Genomic DNA, 21,049 nt, shown 5'->3' on the forward strand with positions numbered 1-21,049 from the left:
GACTTTTCTAACCAATAATGTGTTCTTTTACAGCCGTTCACTATTTTTATTCCACTGTAACAGCATGCTAAATTCTAATGTATATCATCTTATGTAGAATTATCTGGCCTTTTTGCCAATATAATCATCATGTATGTAAGCAAACTGTATCTGCAGTTATTTATGTATATGTACTCATGAGAAAACACAAATCTACTGGCTCAGAGTAATTTTTTCTCTCGGTGCGAATTGGTACTACTTATCCATCCGTACTTGTCTATGTCAACCCAGTTCATCTGTTATAATGCATCAGTACCCAGCTACCTGTCTCTCTCTTGTCCTCACAACTGGTGACTTCCCAGAGTGGTTCACACTCAGTCATTAACGGACTCACACGGCGACTAGTCTTGAACCCAATGCCATTAACGGACTAAAAATGGCGCTTCATACTTTTGGCATTTATCGACTCTTGTCAACCTTACCCAACACCATTAGCGGACTAAATATGGCGCCCTTGCGATTTTTAGTGTGAGACAAGTCACGATGATGGGTGCTGGGTGCTGGTCAGCCAACACAGAATCAGGTGGCGGTCCAGACACATCCATATAATCGTCGTAGCCTCCCCTGATGCCACTGCCACACCTGCGAGTCCCCAGGCAACCTCCTGACGTCTCTGCCACACCTGTAGGTCTGCTCGGCCCACCTGACGCCACTACTTGGGGACTTGCTCGCCCAACTGATGCCGCCGCCTGTAGTCCTCTTCAGCCCACTGACACTGCTGCCGCACCTGTGGGCTTGCTCTGTTGTCCCACACCACTACCTATGGGCCTCCTAGGCCTGCTGATGCTGCTGCCACACCTGCAGTCATGCTCTGCCCACCCGACGCCGCTGCCGCACCTGGGGACTTCCTTAGCCCAACCTACACCGCTGCCACACCTGGGGGTCCACTCAGCTCGTTCCATGCCACCACCACACACAATGCAGCTCTCTCTGCAGTCTTGGTCGCCCAAAGTCGACAGTAGAACCCCCCCAGGCAACTGCCAAGGGAGGCATCCTGTCAGCCAGCAACACAGAAGGGCTCCTCATTCAATGACACCCCACAGCAAGTGATCACAAGGTCACAGGGTTGTTTCCTGCCTCCAAGATTTTTATCATCCAATCATTATTCCATATCAACCCTTAATTGTCTTGTGGGGGAGTATGGTTAAGGACAACGTCCTTTCACTATTTTTATTCCACTGTAGCAACATGCTAAATTCTAGTACATCTTTTTTTCAACCCCGATCACTGGTCAACAACAAATTTAGTATCTAATTGTTTTTTTTTTTTGCTGATTTGAGACAAATTTGATGTGCTGAATCCAAAAATCACATTTATTTTCCTCAATCAGGTAAACTTTTTGAGCTATGGCCACATTTTCTTTTTACATTTTTGTTAATGTATGGGTATTTTAGCTTTATATGATGCAAAATTCATTTTTTTTTTATTTCTTGAATTAATCGAAATCTGATGAGTTTGCAGGCGCGACATGTTGGTTTTTATTTTACAAGTGAATGAAATGGCTTCGACCAAAATAAGCCTGACATTCTGCTACATCTATGGGGAATACACCATTGTTCCTAATGGAACTCAGTCAAAGTTTCATAAAGGATGCTTACCAAGCTTATTTTGGTGACCAGGATAAAGATTGGGTACCACACATGGTTTGCAAGGTGTGCACCGAGTATCTGCGTCAGTGGACCAAAGGCAAGAAAAGTTGTCTGAAGTTTGGAATTCCCATGGTTTGGAGGGAGCTAGCACACCATGGCACTGACTGCAGTTTCTGAGCTATTGATGTGACTGGGATCAACAGAAAGAACTGGAGCAACCTCAAGTATCCTGATCTACACTCAGCACATCGTCCTGTAGTTCACTGTGATGAAATTCCAGTTTTTGTCTTTGGAGAGCTTCCTGACATTAGTGACAAAGATTCCTCCAGTGTTCGTCCACATCCTATTTCCCAAAAAGAGCTCAATGGTCTAGTTCGTTATTTCCACTTTTCAAAGTCCTCTGCTGAACTGTTGGCATTCTTCTACTGGAACAGGCATTAAGAGTACCTTGGCTTTTTCTCTGAGAAGGATTTGGTGTACTATACATATATTGCACAGCGTCTACACAATCTTTGAATGCCACAGTACGAAGCCAAAGATTGGGGACTGTTCATTGACAGCAGCAAGTGATCACTGAAATGTTCTGCTGCACAGTGGCAACCAGTTTGCCTCTGTACCCCTCGCTCATTCGACTACACTGAAGGAGAAGTGTCAAGCGGTGGAGTATGTGCTGGAGAAAATTCGTTATGAGCAACACAAGTGGTTATTTGTGTTGACATGAAGATGGGGAATTTTTTGTTGTGACAACAGCCCGGGTCCACCAACTACCCTTGCTTTCCGCGCATGTGGGATAGCAGGGGCACTGCTCAGCATTACACAAAGAAGGACTGGCCTGCTTAGGAGGAACTGATGCCTTGCAGAGCAAGGAACGTCATCAACAACCCTCTGGTAGACAGAGATAAGATAATCTTCCCACCACTGCACATCCTCAGCTTATCAAGCAGTTCACCAAAGCTCTGGACAATGATGGTGGCTGCTTCACTTACTTCTGCCAGGCTTTTCCAGGATTGATGGTCCTCAAATCAGTCAGCTCATCAGAGACCCTGAGTTTGAAAGCTCAATAAACGAAGTGGATCTGGAAGCGTGGTAGGCTTTTGTTCCGGTCGTGCAGAATGTTGTTGGCAACAACATGGCCAGGAACTACACAGAACTTATCACAAATATGCTGACTACTTTATGAAACCTCAGATGCAACATGAGTATAAAAATGCATTACTTATTCTCACATATGGATCTGTTTCCTGAGAATCTGAGATGAGTGAGCAAAGAGCAGGTGGAGAGATTTCATTAAAACATGAAAAAGATGGAGACCAGGCGTCATGGATGCTGGGATGCAGTCATGATAGCTGATTACTGTTGAACTCTGAAGAGAGAGATTCCTGCCACTCAGCATTTTAGGGGGTCCGATAAACGGAAGTTCAAGCCTTGAAATTTGTACAATGATGACGTAACATTCAATTTACATGTACATGCCTCTATCTGTGTCTACTAATCAATTTACGGTAATCGAAGTTTGCAACAATTAAGTAATAAATTGTATTAGAAAACAACTATTTTCACTTAAAAACCTATATTGGATGAGAAATGTTAACGAAAGTCAACCGAAAATGTCTGGAAAACGTATCGTATTTGATGGCATATAAGGCGCACAGGCATATAAGACGCACCCTAATTTCAGCAGGTCAGATTCAGGAAAAAAAGTTTTTAGTGTATTTAAGCACAGACATCACAATTGCAGGAAATAATAATAATAATAATAATAATAATAATAATAATAATAAAAAGAAATTTGGCAGTACAGAGAAGCAATAAGCATACACAAGACATCTCAATAGCAGGAAATAAGCAAGCTGTTATTATGTATAGGCATGCAGAGCAATCACAATAATAACAAAACATTGGCCATGAAAATAAAACCAACAGTGCATAAAACATGAAGTAAGGTAAAGTAGAATCCTTTTTATAAAAGCATTCTGCCACTACACTTAAACATACGAGTAAACATAAGGAAAAGGGGGAAACACTTTAATTGAAAATGTCGTACATATGGACTAAAAAGTCGTACAAATTTGCTAATTAAATCAAAATGTCGTAGGTCGTACAGTACTGGGTCATACATCTGGCAGTGCTGGCAACGATACCATAGTTTTATTCCTTGCCAACAGATGGCATTACCGGTAAGTCAGAGCGCCGATCAGCTGATGTTTATAAACGCAAGTCACAGCATTTCAGATTAGATTGCTTTCATTTTTACGAATTCATTTTTAAAGCACCGGTAATAATACAATAATACCAGCAATAAAAATAAGGAGTTTAGGGTACGTAAAAGCACTGATCGTAAGCTTGGTTAGTGAGCGTCAGTGAGATTAGCCTAGGCCTAGAAGAGGTCTCAAACTTCACCTACGATGTATAAAACACAGGGCGATTTTATGAGCCAAAATTTTGGAAAAAAAAAGAAAAAAAAGTGCGTCCTATATGCCATCAAATACGGTAATCGATTTAGTCAGATTTAAAAAAAAATGAACTTAGAATAAAAACCTACCTGATCGAGAGAAAAGGATGTCATTTTTGGATACAGTTGTGCAAAATTTAACTAAATCAGTTGAAAAACATAGGCAACTTACAAAAATATTTTTCTAACCTAGTGATAAATTTTTGGGATCAGTTTATTTGCAAGCTCAAATCTCAAATTTCTATTGTACTGAGCATAGCTAAAAATGCTTGCCACACATGACTCCCTTGATGTCTACTCCAACTCTCTTATCTGATCTCTGGCATGTATAAGCCCAGATTTTCCTGAACTTCAAATCCAGAGAAGTTTTTCTCTGGATCCTGCCTTAACTCGGGATCTTACGGAAACAAAAAGAGTTTGTAAGTCCCCTATCACTCTCATTGCACCCAAATCTACAATGAATCATTTCGAATTCCTCTTTCACAACAACTTTATCACTAAGACGTGAATGAACGGTCATTTCTTCTTAACAGAAATTTGGGCGGTTTACGAATATCTCTAGCAGGGGAGGCTTGTGTATAGGCACTGTGGAACTGCAGCACCCCCTGTTTTCCCTCAAAATTTATTAATAACATACAGTGTAATTTGGTTTTTCTTTCTTTAATACTATCACCACTATAATAAATCATCCACAACGTCAGTGCTCATTGTCATTCATCTCATTTGTGAAGAAACTACAAAAATGCTTGTATGGAGCTATGTGTACTTTATAATTCCAGTGTCTCGTTGTTTGATTGTTCTATGCATGTGCACATGTCTGAGGGGGAGGGAAGAGACGGGCTGACAGTGGAGAAAAGCACTGCTGCTCATAAAGTTCCATGTTTACATTTTGTATTATTGTGTGACCATAAATCCGAAAAGACTCAATACAATTGCAATGATTTCATTTGAGAAAAATTTCGTCACCAGTCATTGAGAAATCAAGGAGAACTTTATTAACCTTTTTGCCCAAAATAAAACAAGAAGAATGGATTTCATCTTTAAATAAATGGATGAAGCTGGACTGGAACAATTTATTTGTAATGTAAAAGTAAATTTTGCTCAGGCTTTTCTTTGTGTGTATGTGAGTATGTATTTTGTTTTGCACAATATTAAGATAATGCCTAAAAATTTTCTGAAGCAGCACCCCCACTAATTAAAGTCACGAACAGCCACTGATCTCTAGTATGCAAATTAAGATAATTCATCATTAGATTATATTAGACCATTTCTCAGTATATGAGAGGGATATTGCCATTAGAACTCCACACGTTGCCATGGCAACGGCTTTGGCGTAAGGTAGAATGACGTCACAAAATCACATGCGCAGATGAGTCCCAAGACTCGTCGCCAGAGCAGGACTACCAGTCATATAAACTAACTTCTGTTCATGCTGTCTTACAGTCACGACGCTCTCCAAGCCATGTGACAACATTGAGCATCTTTCATTTGTTCAAGAGGGAGAGCGTGCGGAAATTACGTCATTTAAACCCTGATCACATATCGTCCATCTTTAAGTCAGAAGCGTTTTACCTTGGCAAGGACGTCACAATCGTTGTCACTGAGATACTGGAAACCGTGCGTGTTACATTAATAGTAATATCTTCTCTCTCTCTCTCGCTCTCAGATTTTAATTTTGTAACATAAAATAATTTTTGTCGGTCACTCCGTATGATAAGTTCTCGTGAGACCTGCTACCTATAGTAATTAGTGTTTACCCCAGTAATGGCACCTTTTCAGGAATAAATATTTTTGGTAATGGTCAGAACTGCAGTTAACAGGTATTGAAACAGAAATCTATACCATGTATAATTGGAAGTGGATTAGTAGACCGGTCAATATCCTAATGGATTTGTATCTTAGTGAATTGAATTTACTTCTCAAGTGAATTTACATTGACATTTAATTTTCATGTTTTGTGTAATTGTAAGTTCTTAGCGTCTTTTGAATTATTAGTTTAAATCTTTGTTAATTTAATACTTTTGCCTATTTAGTGTGTTTACAATCTCTTCGATTTTCCAGATGCTCACATAATTTTGTTTCACATATTAACATTTTGATGATTTGATTTTGTGTTTTCAAGTAATAGTAATTTTTCTTCAAAGTAAAACTGAATTTTGATTATAAATTTTGAAGTAATAATAGATTTTTATGTTTAAAACTTTTACTGTAGTGTTTCATTTGTTGACCACCAGTGGCAGGATTAACTTTGTCAATGAATCATGGTGATATAAATTTTGTTCCTTCAGTTTTTGCTGAAGTGACTCGAATTGAGGAAACATTTATATAGTGTTCAGTGTTTGATGGAATGGTGCTCTTTGATATACTTTAATATATTTAAATATTGATACCTCCATTACTGATAAGTCTTTTAAGGGATCACTGCTGCCGTTAGAGTACACAATCGTATTTTTTCTTCATGAGAGTTCAGGTATATGGCTGTAGTAAGGTAAGTTTTTAATTTTATGATTGATAACCAGGTATTTGGAACACTTTGTAACAATTAATACACGCACATACATACATACATACATACATACATACAAAGAATTTTTTCATGGAAATAAGATCATTCATTATATATTCATTGTTTATGTCTACTAACAGTCATTATCAATTGATAACATAATAAACAAGTTTTCCTTTACCTCTGTAATTAATAAAAGTAGTTTAGGGTTGAAGTGTTCCAATGTCCAAAAAAGGACAATGATTAACCGTTTACTGAATCTAAAACCTTTATTGGTAAAAATATGAAATACGTAATATGCAATTTATCATCGAACTAAAGAGATATATAGAATAGAATAAAGAGATCTTCATACCCCAGATATCTGTTTAACTAAAGATATATATAGAATAGAATAAAGAGATCTTCATACCCCAGATATCTGTTTAATCTAGAAATATTATGGCGCTGTAATAATCACATCATAGATCTTAATCATAAATCTTGCATTACAGGGGCGTGCACAAAGGGTGCCGGGGAGGGGGGGGGATCCGGTTTGGGGTGCTTGAGTCCCTGAGGCCCTTTTTCTTCTTCAGAGCTAAGGTGCCGTTTTTGTCCTAATTATCAATTTAATTGGATCATATTATGCATAGGTTGATTGACACTGGCCCAACATTTGTCAATAGCATGTTTCCGAGTAGCTATACGAGCACTGATGATGCACTGAAAAGACTTAGTGAGCTAAAGACAGAAAAAACATTCAAGGTTATATATGAAACTGCTACTCAACAGGCACAAGGTGCAGATTCTGAGGTTCCAGAGGAGATTCCAGGTCAGAAGAGACCGAGAAAAGTGCCAGCAAGTTCAAGTAAACCTCTATGTCTGCGACAACAGACCGCACTTCACAGACTTTGGAGGAGTCTATCATGTCAATGTACATTACCCATTTCTGGACAAACTTGGGCAAGAAACGATGAGAAGAAGATTTCGAGGGAAAGATGAGGAAGAATCAAAAGATAAGGTGGAAAAGATCCTGAAGTCGCTCCATAGCTTAATTATGCAACTGGAAGGCAGATGCAAACTTAACAGCAAGGACTCTAGTTATAGATCTCCAGACGCTCTGCAAATTCTGAGAGGAAGACATACTTTTGACAATTTATCAAGGAGAATGGTGTCCATCGTGTCCTCCCAATTATGTACGAGCTGCTTAAAATTGACGTAACTCTTCCTGCAATAACAGCAACTGTGGAGCGCTCCTTTTCCAAGCTCAAGATGACTAAGCTTAAGCTATGGAGTCTGTGTGAAGAAGTCTTTCCGATCTAATGGTGCTAAGCAATGAGGAAGACATCACAGTTGATAAGGAAGAAGTCTTAACCGCCGGAGGCTACTGTGGTCTTAGAAGTTTATTAGGCAGCAGCAGCAGCACACACATTCTTAGGTTTTGATGACCCTTTTAACATTTCTTATTGTATCTATCTTTTTCCACTTGAGCACTTCTGAAAGCCTGTGCACGGCCTTTCTGGCTGTTGTATTCAGTCCTATTTTAGCCCGAATGGGATAAGATAAAAGTAGCTTTTCAGTTTACTCTTGAATGACATTAAATCACTTCAATATGATAGGTCATTCATAAGGGATGCAATTAAGAATTTCGAAGGTGAGTATCCTAGTACATAGGGAATGCTAACCGGCGCCTCCATACGCTATTGTGCGTCACTGTCCACTGTTCGTTCGTTTTAGATTAAGCCCACCTTATGCTAACACAGGCTCTTGCTAGGGCAACATCTTAAATGGCACCATGTACATTTACAATGGGAATGTTGTCACAGGCATATACATAGCTCTAAATATATGAAGTCCGCGACCACCACGACTGGTTTACCTGTTTCTCGAACTGCAATAGAAAATAGTGTTACGGGAACTGCACAAAAAATCATAGCTCCACTAATTATCCTATAACACACGTATATATATATATATATATATATATGATATATTATATATATATATATATATATATGTGTGTGTGTGTGTGTGTATGTGTGTGTGTGTGTGTGTTTGATGTATGTATGTACGTTTGGCCAAGCGGCGTCAAAGACAGTGAAGATACAGACTTGAAGTAGTGGGCCAGATAAAGAGGTCTAAGAAATAAAGGGAACAAAGTACAAGGATCTAAAAGTGGAACTTAAAAAAAAATGGAATTGGACTTACAAGTAATAGTCAGAGAGGTTGGGCAGCAAACTTGTATATATATATATATATATATATATAATATATATATAGTACTATATATAATATATATATATATATATATATATATATATATACATATATATATATATATATATAGATATATTATGTGGGTATATCATATATAGATATATATATATATATAATATATACGATATAATGATATAATGTATACATATATATATTATATATATAATAATATAGATATATAGAGAGAGAGAGAGAGATGGAGAGAGACGAGAGAGAGAGAGAGAGACTTGAGGTCGAATGAAAATTAAACCTTGCGGCGTTACTGTCTCTTATTTTGGATTATACCTTTTGGTTACATGGTTACTACCTCCTCTTGTATGAACCATTTTTTGTTTTAATCTAATAATCAAATTCTGCTGTTTTCTTGTGTAATTATTCATATGGTTACGACAACATCTTAAGTGACCTTTGCACTCGCTTTCTTGAGCGATTCTACCTTGCAAGGTCTTCTCACTCCTCTCTCCTCTCTTTCTTTCCTCTCTCTCTATCTCTCCTCTCTTCCTCTCTCTTCTCTCTCTCCTTTTCGTCTCTTACACTGATATTCCAACGATCTATATTCTTTATAAGTTCTTCATGTAGCCTACACCTTGGCCTATTCAGTGAAAACCGTACTATCTACTGTTCCCACTCATGGGGAGGAATAATCCACATTTAATTAACAAGTTTATGATGGGAGTACCGAGAAAACCGTCACATTTTCAAAGTTCACGAATTTGTTTATGATAGTCTAATGGTAACCTTTCGAGGTCAAGCGTGCAGAGTTGACACACCCGGCTAAGAAACTAAGGAAATTGCCTGTTCTAAAACTTTAAATGCTTCAGGAATTTGCCTGCAAGTGGTAATTCAGCGAAGGTAATGAAAAACAGGTTCAGAATTTCCGTCTCATTTCCCATTCACGATTAAACAGGAGTACTTACATTAGGCGAGATCCACCAGTCCTCTCACTGACCACCTGTTTTCACTTTTTGCCTTTGATTCATTCATTCATCCACCCGTCCGTTCCCTCGCTCAGACCATTCACTGGAACCATTAACATTTCCTCCACACAACCGTCGGTTATTATTGCAAGAGCGCTAACGATAAGGTCGCTGAAAGTGAAAGATGATATTTGATTTACAACACTTGTTTTAGTCTGCTTGAATAACAATGTAGCAAAATATTATTATTTAAAAATGTCGTTCACTCACTTAGAGCACTAAATGCAGCAGGTGACCCCGCTATAATTCCAAAAGGGAGGTCACGACGTAGGCTATCTTACGCAACGTCCGCTCTTTTACCCCGTTATCAATCCAAGGAAAGCCTCCATCAGTTTCACTTCCTCGCTGACAAACATAATCAGGGTGCTAAATAAACACCAACCATTTTCTATAGGATATATGTAGTATGCTGCGTAGAGCAGGTGTTTATTTTGCCTTTTTAATTAGCAAACGATTTATTTTTCATAATCACAAAGTGAATCGAGGGAGCATTTGACGTGGGCGCTGAAACAATCGACCAACTTCCCAAAGTTAGAGAGCCAGCATTTCAAGACTTTTGGGCAGGGCCTCATCCACTGTCGCCGTCGTCTACCCACTCTAGCAAAGAATTTACATGAGCAAGTCGGCCTTGGTGGGCGTGCGTATGTGCGTGAGTACGTTTGTAAGTTCTAGACAACCTGGTACGTGCCTCGGTTGCCGCAGCGCACCCACAATCCCACTACTCGGCGAGTTCAACCTCATCCTCATCCACAGTCGACAGTCGCAGGCCAACCTTGCTAAAGGAGTGTCCTCCACAAACATTTTCTTGGCGATGGCTCCCCTTGCGTTACGACTCCCACGGTTTCCAGTGATTTCTTCTTGTTAGTGTGCGCTTGATTTTCCTCGTATTGTCATGATTTTGAAACCCTACTCCCAAGGTTTATATAGTAAAGCGATATGATGACAAGCAAGTTTGCATGAGAAAAAATACTCTATAAATGGATAATAGTGACTTGTCGGGTCGTTGTCGGTGTGATAAAAAAAGTGTTTGTTAACAACACTATATTGAGAAATGTTTATGCTCCTAGCATGAAATGTTTTGGGTCAGTGTTCGTTGGTTTTTATGTATGCTAGATCGATTTATTGGTATTACAGTTACCTTCCATAATGTTTGAACCATATTCTTTTGCTTATTTCTATGAAGTATTGTCAATAAGACAAACATTAAATAACAAAACTTGAATCCGGATAGAAGATCGTGAGTTCAAAGACCTCGGTGATAGTATTCCCCAATAGGTAGTCTCGTGTAGTAAAAGTAACGAGCAGCTGGCCCCTCTGAGCTGATGTTTTTAATCAATGATAGCTATCATTGCCGGCAAACACTGCACACTGCATCCCGACTTTCCACTATTGCTTATGTATTCGTAGTTTCAAAACTCCTACCAGAAATTTCCGTTTTACACATTTTGTTATTGAGTTTGTTAGAAGGATTTTTTAAATATTGTAAAACTGGAAAAACAATTAACCGTTTCAAAGGCAAGTGTTTTATTAGGTGAATGAGTGTCGTTTGTGGGCAATGAATTTTTCAGGTATCGTCATTTACTTGAGAATTAGGCAGAAATAGCGTGTCCCATTTTTCGACGCTAATTTATACAGTTAAAGACGACGCCTCTATTAGATTTCTTATATCAAGGCTTTTCACTCTCAGCATTTTACTTGCATGTCGTAGTCAGGAAGATGAGTTGGGGTCACGTGTTTCATGCTGAGAGCAGCGCTCTTTTCACCTGACAGAAGCGTCGCCTCTCAGTTTTCCAACTGGGATTCTGTCTCATAATGAGTTTTTCTCCTTCCCCCACCCCTCCCCCAGGATTGAAGTTAGGCTTGAATGACCAAAAATATGCCTTTAGGAGACGTTCGCCAAGCAGAAAGGGATGAGGCCCAAAGTAAGCCAGAATAATAAGTACTGCTCGTAGAATTCAAGATGTGATATTAGTGCCTCCATAACATTTGTATAGCGTTGTTTCTGTTGAAAAAACTAGCGAGTGATTAGAGGAAGTTGCAAGCAAGAGTTTACGCATAAAGAGCTCATGTGCGCGAAACGGTAAAAGTAAAAAGGAACCATCAATTGCGAACTAAGCAGCAAAATAATTTATTTGGTGATGACAAGCAAGTCGAAAGCTTACTCATTTGAGTGTCCAAAGCTCGTGTGATAATACTACTGAATGCATAGTGAGAAATATTGAAAAAATCTAGAGCGAGAGAAGGAATGGCAAATGGCTGCTCAGGTGGGTGTAAGTAAGAGGCGTTAGGCAAGACAGGTGCCCGTCCACCATCCTGAAAGAATCGCTACGCCCATCCTTGCTTACCTTTATCCCCATGTGAATTCTACCATTACCTGTCTCTGGTCTCGTCAAGAGAGGCCGCCAGTTGCAGGAACCGTCGGCCTGGACCTGTCCGAACAGCAAAACAATTTTGATAACGTATTAGCCATCCATAAGAAGATGACCTATCTCTTGAGGTAAGTTTAGTGCAAGTCATTTGTTCAGTAATTAGTATGGTTCCTTACATAAATCACCCAGTCAAAAGACATACAGTACTTTGGCCATGTGTGAGCTTTGAAGAGTGTCAGGCTAAAGGTCATCAGGTTTAGGACTCAAAACGAAAGCGAAACTGGATGAGGATTTGAAGATGCGCCTCAACCATTTGTCTCGGCAAAATACCTGACATATATTTTAAATAATCTAATTCCTAGAACTAATGAGATTGATTAGAATATCAAATTGAAAATGAAATAAATAGAAACATGTGATCAGTTTAAGATTCTTTTTATTGTCTCTAGTCCATTTTTTGCTCAAAATAAAACTAGAGACCAAGATTTCTTCCGACCTTGCTAGACAAAGTGTACCTAATTACAACACTGGCAGGTGCTGTTTTGCTGAGGGCTCCGGGAGAGAGAGAGAGAGAGAGAGAGAGAGAGAGAGAGAGAGAGAGAGAGAGAAGGGGGAGTATTTTGTTGTTGTTTTGTTGTGCTGCTCTCTTTTGAACTTCTCTAAAGACCGCAAAACATTCGAGTTTCTTGTTTGGTTTTCGTTTCTGTTAAATGTTTAATATAATTAATATAATATACGACCATGACCGATTTCCTTGACAGAGGAATGCGCTTCTTTGAAAGTAAGTTGGTTATGTCAACATCATTACTAAGTTTTTTTAAAAGAGAGAAGAGAAGAAGAAGTGGTTGCGAGAAAAATAAAACAAGTAACAAATGCGCCGAAGGTTTTCTGTACAACGTATAATGCTGTATGAAACTCTCATCAGGGGCCCATGAAACTTTCAGCCACGGCCCGTTAACGGTTGGCCTGTGTTGCTGGAATCAATGGCGGTGCCAGACGCACGATATTGGCCAACTTTAACCATAGATAAAATAAAAACTACTGAAGCTAGAGGGCTGTAATTTGGTACTTTGATAAAGGGAGGGTGGATGATCAACATACCATTAGCAGCCTTCTAGCCCCAGTTAGTAAGGGAATTTTAGCATCAGAGCTGGCCGAATCGGGAGAAAATTTGTAACCAAATAATTCCTTCACCAATGTTTTCTGATAAGTGCCTAGTATTACAGAAAAAAAAACAACAACTAATGTCCGGGGCACCTAGCAAAATTTTTAGGGAGCAAAAACCCCCGAAATTGCGATTTTTTTTTTTTTACATTTTCGCGTTATACTCGTAATATATGCATTTTATCGAGGACATTTTTATCTACGGAATTAAAGTAGACAAAATTACCTATCTAATGATATATGATAGTGTATACTTTTCTTTGTTAGTATAGCACTTATGAGTCAACAAACGTTGATCTTAAAACCCTGAAAATTAATTTTTTTTTTTTCGAATTTTGTCATTTAGATTTTTTAATGGGCGTTTTCTGAAATTATTTTCGTTGTACTATTAAAATATAAAAAAATGTTCTCTATAATTGTGTATAATAATATATATCTTACTCAATTTGTGAGGGTGGTATGGTTCGAAGAGGGTTCCTTATAGGAAGGGAATCTAAGAGTCGAACAAGGAACAAATTTGTAACCAAGCAATTCCTTCACCAATGTGTTCTGATAGGTCGCTAGTATTAAAAAAAAAAAAAAAAAAAAAAAGTAAAACCCCCCCCCCCCCCCGAAATAGCGATTTTTTTTTTTTTCGCGTTATACTCCTAGTAAATGCATTTTATGACAAACATTTTGATATACGAAATTAAAGTAGGTTATATTACCTTTCTAATGATATATAATGATGTATACTTTGTGGTATTAGTATAGCACCTATGATTCGACAAAAGTTGATGTTAAATCCTGAAAATGCATTTTTTTCGAATTTTGTCTTTCAACTTTTTTAATGGGCATTTTCTAAAACCAGCTTCGCTGCACTATTAATATATAACAGTGTCTCTAAAAATTGTATGTATAATGGTGTATAATAATGTGTATTTGACTCAATTTGTGAAGGTGGTCCTGCGCGGTTTTGAAAATGTTCCCAATGAAGTTCCATAAGTGCGCTACTTTGACGTTCGATATATGAGGTAAATCATAAAGTTTTCTGCTCTTGAAACGACAACTGATATGAATAAGATGATAGCCATTTTGACCAGAGCGAATTATTAGAGTGGACATCGTCTCATTTGCTATGGCCCGACCTGACCCGGCCGTAACATTTTTTTTTTTTTTTTAAACGCTTAAAAATGAAAAATGCATTTTGACGAAAAACAACTTTTTTCTTCGAAGTTGGTTTTAGAAAGTGTCCTTTAAAAAAGTTGAAAGACAAAATTCGGAAAAAATGCGTCTTCAGGATTTAACATTAACCTTTGTCGAATCATAGTTGTTATACTAATACCACAAAGTATACATCATTATATATCATTGTATGTTATAATGTTTGTAATTAAATGCATTTAATAGGAGTTAATTAAATGCATTTAATTAAATCCATACTCCACTTTTTTTTCCCCCAAGTCTTTAGTTTCTCGTTTTGGTTACGTCTCTGTTAGTAAGTCTCGCAAAGAAAACTATCATTTTTATCTTTGAAAAATGAAAAAGATGTCATCCACTCCGATAAACAGCAGGTTTATAACTTAAACAGATGTACATTTAAATTTTTAGGATTGTTTATCGTATAGAATTAAATTTGCAGGATTGTTTATCGTATAGAACACATGTCTGTTATTTGCCGTTTTCTGAAAAAAAGTGCTATCTGCCACAGTAATGCCACTGCAGAACTCTATATTAATAATAAAATGAGCAGGCAAGATGGATTACTACGAAAAGATGCGAGTTTACATGCTATGATGGAAACGGAGCCTGAATCTACTTCTCACTTACTAAATTCCGGGAATCCAAAGACTTGTTTGAGAATTGACTTAAGATGACAATACATTTTATTATGTTTGAAGTGGGCTTCTAACTCTCATATTTAATACAGTCATCAGTACTGTAAGCAATTTTTAACTCCTCAACATCTAATACTATATACAATAAAGACCTCTACTATACAAGCTTCAAGGAATTTTCTTATAACTGCGGTTATTTCTTATTCCTTTCTTTTTTCAGTTCTTCATTTCTTTTGTATGCACAAGCCATATACTTTCAACCTTATTCATACTAGCATACCTCGGTTTAGGATGTTGTCTTAATATATTTTTGTTATTCCATTGTAACTGGTACTCAGACACGCAAAAGAAATCTTGCGCAAAGGCATCGAAGTTTGTTATACAAAGATTCTATCGGCTGTGTCCGTCGGTTTCACGTGTCTTGAAAGGGACTTTGAATATATTAGTTGACTGCCTGATGAAGGAAGCGTTTCATCTCGGCTCCCGAGGGACGCCACATAATGTTCCGTAGGCGTAAACGATGCTGCCAGACAATATTATTATTATTATTTGTTTTTGTTTTTTTTGGTAGAAGGCACTCTTTTAGGCAAATGCTGTTAAAGAGAATGGCAGAATTAAGCTAGTTGATTTTATATATTGTTTTTTCTATTTTTCTTAAAATTCGCTTCTCAGGCTCAGTGATGTGTCTTGAGTAACTGGCCAATATTCATATTGGGAATTTCTAAAAATGCTGAAGGTGATCATTATTTTATTAAAACAGGATCTCAGGTCCAGGTCAAGCAGGGGTCGTCATCGGTGCCGGTATTATTCCGTAGGTTGTCTTTGGTTTATGTACAGTTGGTGTTGATGCAGGTATAGCTGGTATATCACGTGACGTTTCGACCTCCTCGTGGGTCATCTTGACGAGTCAGTTGAAGAACTGTAGCAAGAGAGGCTGTGTTGTGGTATTTATAGCGGCTCAGACCTAGAGTTGAATTCTCATTGGTCGGGCCCGTCTTGGTCAAAGTCGTGGATCTCGCATTGATGGTCGCGGGGATTATGTCGTGCGAGCGCCATCGTAGTGTGCCTGGTGATGGACGTCAGGAATTCTGTCTGTAGTAGGTAGGAGTCCTATCATCCTAAGGGGGCTCCTGATTATCTGGCATTGTCGTGGGGTCGTTCGCTGCTCTCCGGGCAGCAGTGGGAAGGAGAAACGTTTCCTGAGTGATGTTTAAATTTGGTTTCTCCTTTCCTATATTGTGAGCTTCTAGGAGGTGCAGACGTTGGGTATCCATTGTCTCTTTATTCGTTTGTTATGAGCAGTCCTGGCGTGTTTGAATATGGCTCCTTCTTGGGTGTGGCAGGAGATTCGCTTGGAAAAACGCATGGCGGTCATACCAATGTATTTGCTGAGGCATCCTCAAACCGGGCATGTGTATTGGTAGACCACTCTCATCTTCATCAAGGGATCCTGCAGGGGCCCAAAGGGTTGTTTCTCATCACCAGTAATATATGAAAATAAGAAGGTGAGCAGCCTGGTGATGAGAAACAACCCTTCTGGCCCCCAGCAGGATCCCTTGAAGAAAACGAGTGTGGTCTACCGATACACATGCCCGGTCTGAGAATGCCTTGGTAAATACATTGGTATGACCTCCATGCATTTCTTCAAGCAAATCTCCTGCCATGCCCATGAAGGAGCCATAGTTAACCATGCCAGGTCTGCTCATAACAAACTAATAAAGAGAAATGATATTATCCCTAGTATTGAGATAATAGGTCAGACAATGGATACCCGACGTCTGCGCCTCCTAGAAGCCCACAGTATAGGAAAGGAGAAACCAAATTTAAACATCACTCATGAAATGCTTCTCCTTCCCACCGCTGCCTGGAGAGCAGTGAATGACCCCCTGACAATGCCAGATAATCAGGAGCCCCCACAGGATGATAGGACTCCCACTACAGACAGGATTCCTGACGTCCATCCCCAGGCACACTATGATGGCAGTCACACGACAGAATCTGTGACCATCAACGCGAGATCCACGACTTTGACCAAGACTGGCCCGACCAATGAGATTTCAACTCTAGGTCTGACCCACTATAAATACCACCACACAGACTCTCTTGCCAATCTCATCAATCTTCCATTTCGATTATGGATCTGATGCCATCGCCGGAATTGGATCAATGGAAAAAAACCTCCAAGGAACAAGGTTACTTGGACTTAAGTGCGCTGATTATCCTGGGTCTTTGGAGAAATTTCTGCAAAGAAAAAGGAGTCTTGAACTTCCTGCTGCTGAATACTCATCATAAACCCATGCAATCATCATCCCTTCCTGGAGAGGAGATTCCCATCATTGATGAGAACATGGAATTCCCAACTCGTCTTCATAAGCCCACCCTTCTACCAACCATCCTTGAAGAGGATAATATATCCACATACTCTCTCTCCAGTGAAGAAAACTCCCATCAAGAGATGTCTGATGAGGAAAATACATCGATTGAAACCTGCTCAAGCGATGGAAACACTGAAATGACAAGCCCTGCTCCTTCTCTGTTGGAAGAGGAAGATGAATCCAACACTGAAGGATAGTCTACTGATTGCAAGAAGAAGAAAGTCTTCAACAAAACACCAATCCAAGATGAAAGAACCTCTCCTCCTGCCAAGTCTGTTACAATCAATACCTTTTCATCTCTTCCAAAATACAGAGCCTCCTATGCTGAAGTAGCAAGATTAGAAAAAGAAAATCCAACTCAAAAAATGTCTGTGACCCCATTCTACAGCTAGACAATATTATAGATGCTAAAAGATGCACTATAAATTCTGGAACAACCACTGTTCCCACAAGGAAAGTCATTGCTCCTTCCAAGGAGCAACCTCCAAACAAGTCTCCCTTGGTATATAGGAATCATTCCCCACTGAAGCCTTCATTCCACAGCCACTCCGAGCTTCAAGTGCCACAAGTTTGGACATCATAGCAGGCACTGCACAGCCACAGAGAGATGTGGTATATGCAGCAAAACTCACTCAACCAAGCAATGCCTAGATGCTTTCAAAAGAGGAGAAAAAATTGAAAGCGAATGTCCCAACTATTCTCTTCAATATCATGCATGGAACAAAAAAATGCAAGTTTTGACTTGAAAAAATTTAGAAAATCAAGACAAATTCTCAACTTTTACCACCCACAAGAACTTCAAACCCCATTCCAAAAGCTAAGGAAGAAGTTGGAATAACCATGACAAAGCTACAAAGAGAAGTCAAAGCAGCACTACAGAAGATAGTCAATGACAAGTCGATGCCCAGAGAAGCAGCACCAAGTACTTCAGAACCTTCCTCTCCCTTTCCTTCCAATCCTAACCCCTGTCCATCTCTAAGGTTGAAAGCCCTTCTTCGCAGACCCACCCTTCTCCTTCCCCTTCAGATAGCTTAAACAGTGCCAACCGAGTTCCCAAAATGGCGAGTGAAAGCTCAATAACACTTACAATAGAAGGAATCATTGTTCTCTTCGAACTTCTCACAGGGAAACCTGTAAACAGAGAGACTGCTAAACTACATACAACCCTACCTTATCCCAACCTTTAAACCCAAGCACCTGTTGTTCAATCCAAACAGCAGCTGCCTCACCAATCATCCCATCCTGGTTCCTCTTCTCCAGAACCTTAATGCGCGGTCTGAGAAGAGCAACACCTCATCTTAGCCACTCTCAAGTCAGCAATATCTAATTGCATACAGCCATCCTGTTTATAAGATAGAATTCATCTATTCAATGGATTAACATCATTCTTCACATCCCAAGAGAACTTTGAGTCCCAAACTTTTTCTCTAACTCAAGATTTATCCTTTCCTATCCACGCTTTCCAACTTACTGGGACTTCTATAATACTTTATCTCACTAAATTTTTGCACTTCTGGCCCAGTTGTTGAAGGCCCAGTTGTTTAATTGGAGTCAGATGGTATGTTGCAGAGAAGAATCCTTTATCCATCACCAGTTACAGGCTGTTAAGAAGCAAGAGCCTGTGCCAGTACAAAGCTGGCTTAATCTAATGATACGATATGATACGATACTCTCTTGCTACAGTCCTTCAACTGACTTGTCAAGAAGATGACCTGCAAGGCAGTCGAAACGTCACGTGATACCAGCTATACCAGCATCAACACCAACTGTAAACCAAAGACGACCACGGCCCGGAATTGAACTACGCTTACGGAATAATACTGGCACTTGACCTGGACGCGAGATCATATTTTAATAAAAGATCACCTTCAGCATTTTTATAATTTTTAGAAATTCCCAAAAAGAATATTGGCCAGTTACTCAGAAACATCGCTGTGCCTGACAAGCGAATTGTAAGAAAAATAGAAAAAAAACATTATATAAAATCAACTCGCTTAATACTGCCATTCTCTTTAACAGTATTATTATTATTGTTATTATTACCATCATCATTATTATTATATGTGCGTAATTTATATTAAGTACGTATGTCTGTCTAAATTTATATTTTCTTATAAGCAGTTTGTTCCTGTAGAGGAGGTAGTGCCATCACTGCACCTCATTCGGTGCACTGTAGGTATTACTTAAGGTTCTTTGCAGCGTATGTTCGGCCCCTAGCTGTAAAACTTTCATTCTTTTTACTGTTCCTCCATCCATATTCTCTTTCTTCCATCTTGCTGTCCATCTCTCTTAACAATTGTTTCATAGTGCAACTATGAGGGTTTCCTCCTGTTACGCCTTTCGAACTTTCTACTTTCAACTTAGCTTGCAGTGCTGAATGACCTCATAGGTCCCAGTGCTTGGTATTTGGCCTAAATTCTGTATTCTATTCTATTCTTTAAGGGACTAACTTGCTCTCCGAGGGACAGTTACCTAACTATTCAGTAACATCCAAATCAGTCAGTACTCGGCATGGCAGGTGATACAGGATTATCTTGGCCCCGTTTGCGGTGGTTTGGTAGAGTCTCAAGGCCCACACTCAGTCTCTATTCCCTTTCATGGCTCACCGCACTTTGAGCAAGGCCATGTGCTGGCATAAGGAGGGCTTCATTTAAAGCAAATAACCCACTGTAACCAAGGCATCTCACTGCTTTTGAAATGCTTTATCGAGGGTTATGAAGACTTAATTGACTGTGTAGGTATCATGAAGCCATTTGTTCAGTCCATGAAAATGTTTCCATTATCTTGTCTACAGCGATTTTGACCAAAGATGGTCTTTGTAGGAATCTGTTCAAATAGGCTTCAATCATTTTCCTTACCACTTCAGAAGTTGTCATGAAAAAGTGCGCGAGTGTTCTTGTATAACGTTTCATCTTCTTCTGCTTCTTCTTCTTCGTCTTCTTTTTTTCTTCTTCCACCTTGTGTATGGAAATGTCAAGTTCGACAAGAAAGTGCAACACTTGGGCGGATGATGGATAGGCCGTTGGGCTAGGAGCTTGTTTTATATGTAGGTCTCATGACCACCTCCACTACATCTACAGTGTAGCGTTTGCATTCAGGTCATCTGTTATGCAGTGACCTTTCTATTCACCTCAACTCTCGGCTTCCCTTGTTTTTTTCTCAAAAGAAATCTTTCTCAAAAATTTCAGTTTTCGAAGTTATTTGTCTGTGTGGGTAATTATTCTTTCAAAATCACCACTCTTAATGAGTGTGAAATATGATTACCTTTTCTGATGTCTCTCTGTAGTATCTTAGATCGTTCTGGATGAGATAAGTTTATTTTTTCATTTGCTTTTAGTTATCTTAGGGAATAAGCTGGCGACATTTTTTAGGCAGTTTTTCTGTCAATACATCTCACTGTTCAGTTTTCTCCCATGCTTTCTGAAAGTTCCAACCACAGCTTTCATCTTGAAGAGGCCAGTAGGTGTTGGTCCAGAGTTTGAAGGTGATAGTTCTCCCCTTTCTG

General features: G+C 39.1%; 1 protein-coding gene across 7 annotated transcripts in view; it reads left to right on the forward strand.

The window, feature by feature from the left end:
• Window positions 1-10,523: 10,523 nt before the first annotated feature.
• Window positions 10,524-21,049, forward strand: part of LOC135222589 (filaggrin-like) — a 138,154-nt gene continuing 127,628 nt past the window's right edge. For 6 of the 7 annotated variants that reach the window (XM_064260662.1, XM_064260670.1, XM_064260669.1 and 3 more), the window contains exons 1-2: window positions 10,524-10,679; window positions 11,666-12,316. The gene's annotated coding sequence lies outside the window, so the exon portion shown is untranslated. Of the gene's footprint in view, window positions 10,686-11,665; window positions 12,317-21,049 lie in introns of all 7 variants that reach the window. The other variant, XM_064260663.1, reaches the window with a different exon arrangement.

The sequence above is a fragment of the Macrobrachium nipponense genome, chromosome 8, assembly GCF_015104395.2.
Source record: "Macrobrachium nipponense isolate FS-2020 chromosome 8, ASM1510439v2, whole genome shotgun sequence".
In the NCBI taxonomy this organism is placed as follows: domain Eukaryota; kingdom Metazoa; phylum Arthropoda; class Malacostraca; order Decapoda; family Palaemonidae; genus Macrobrachium; species Macrobrachium nipponense.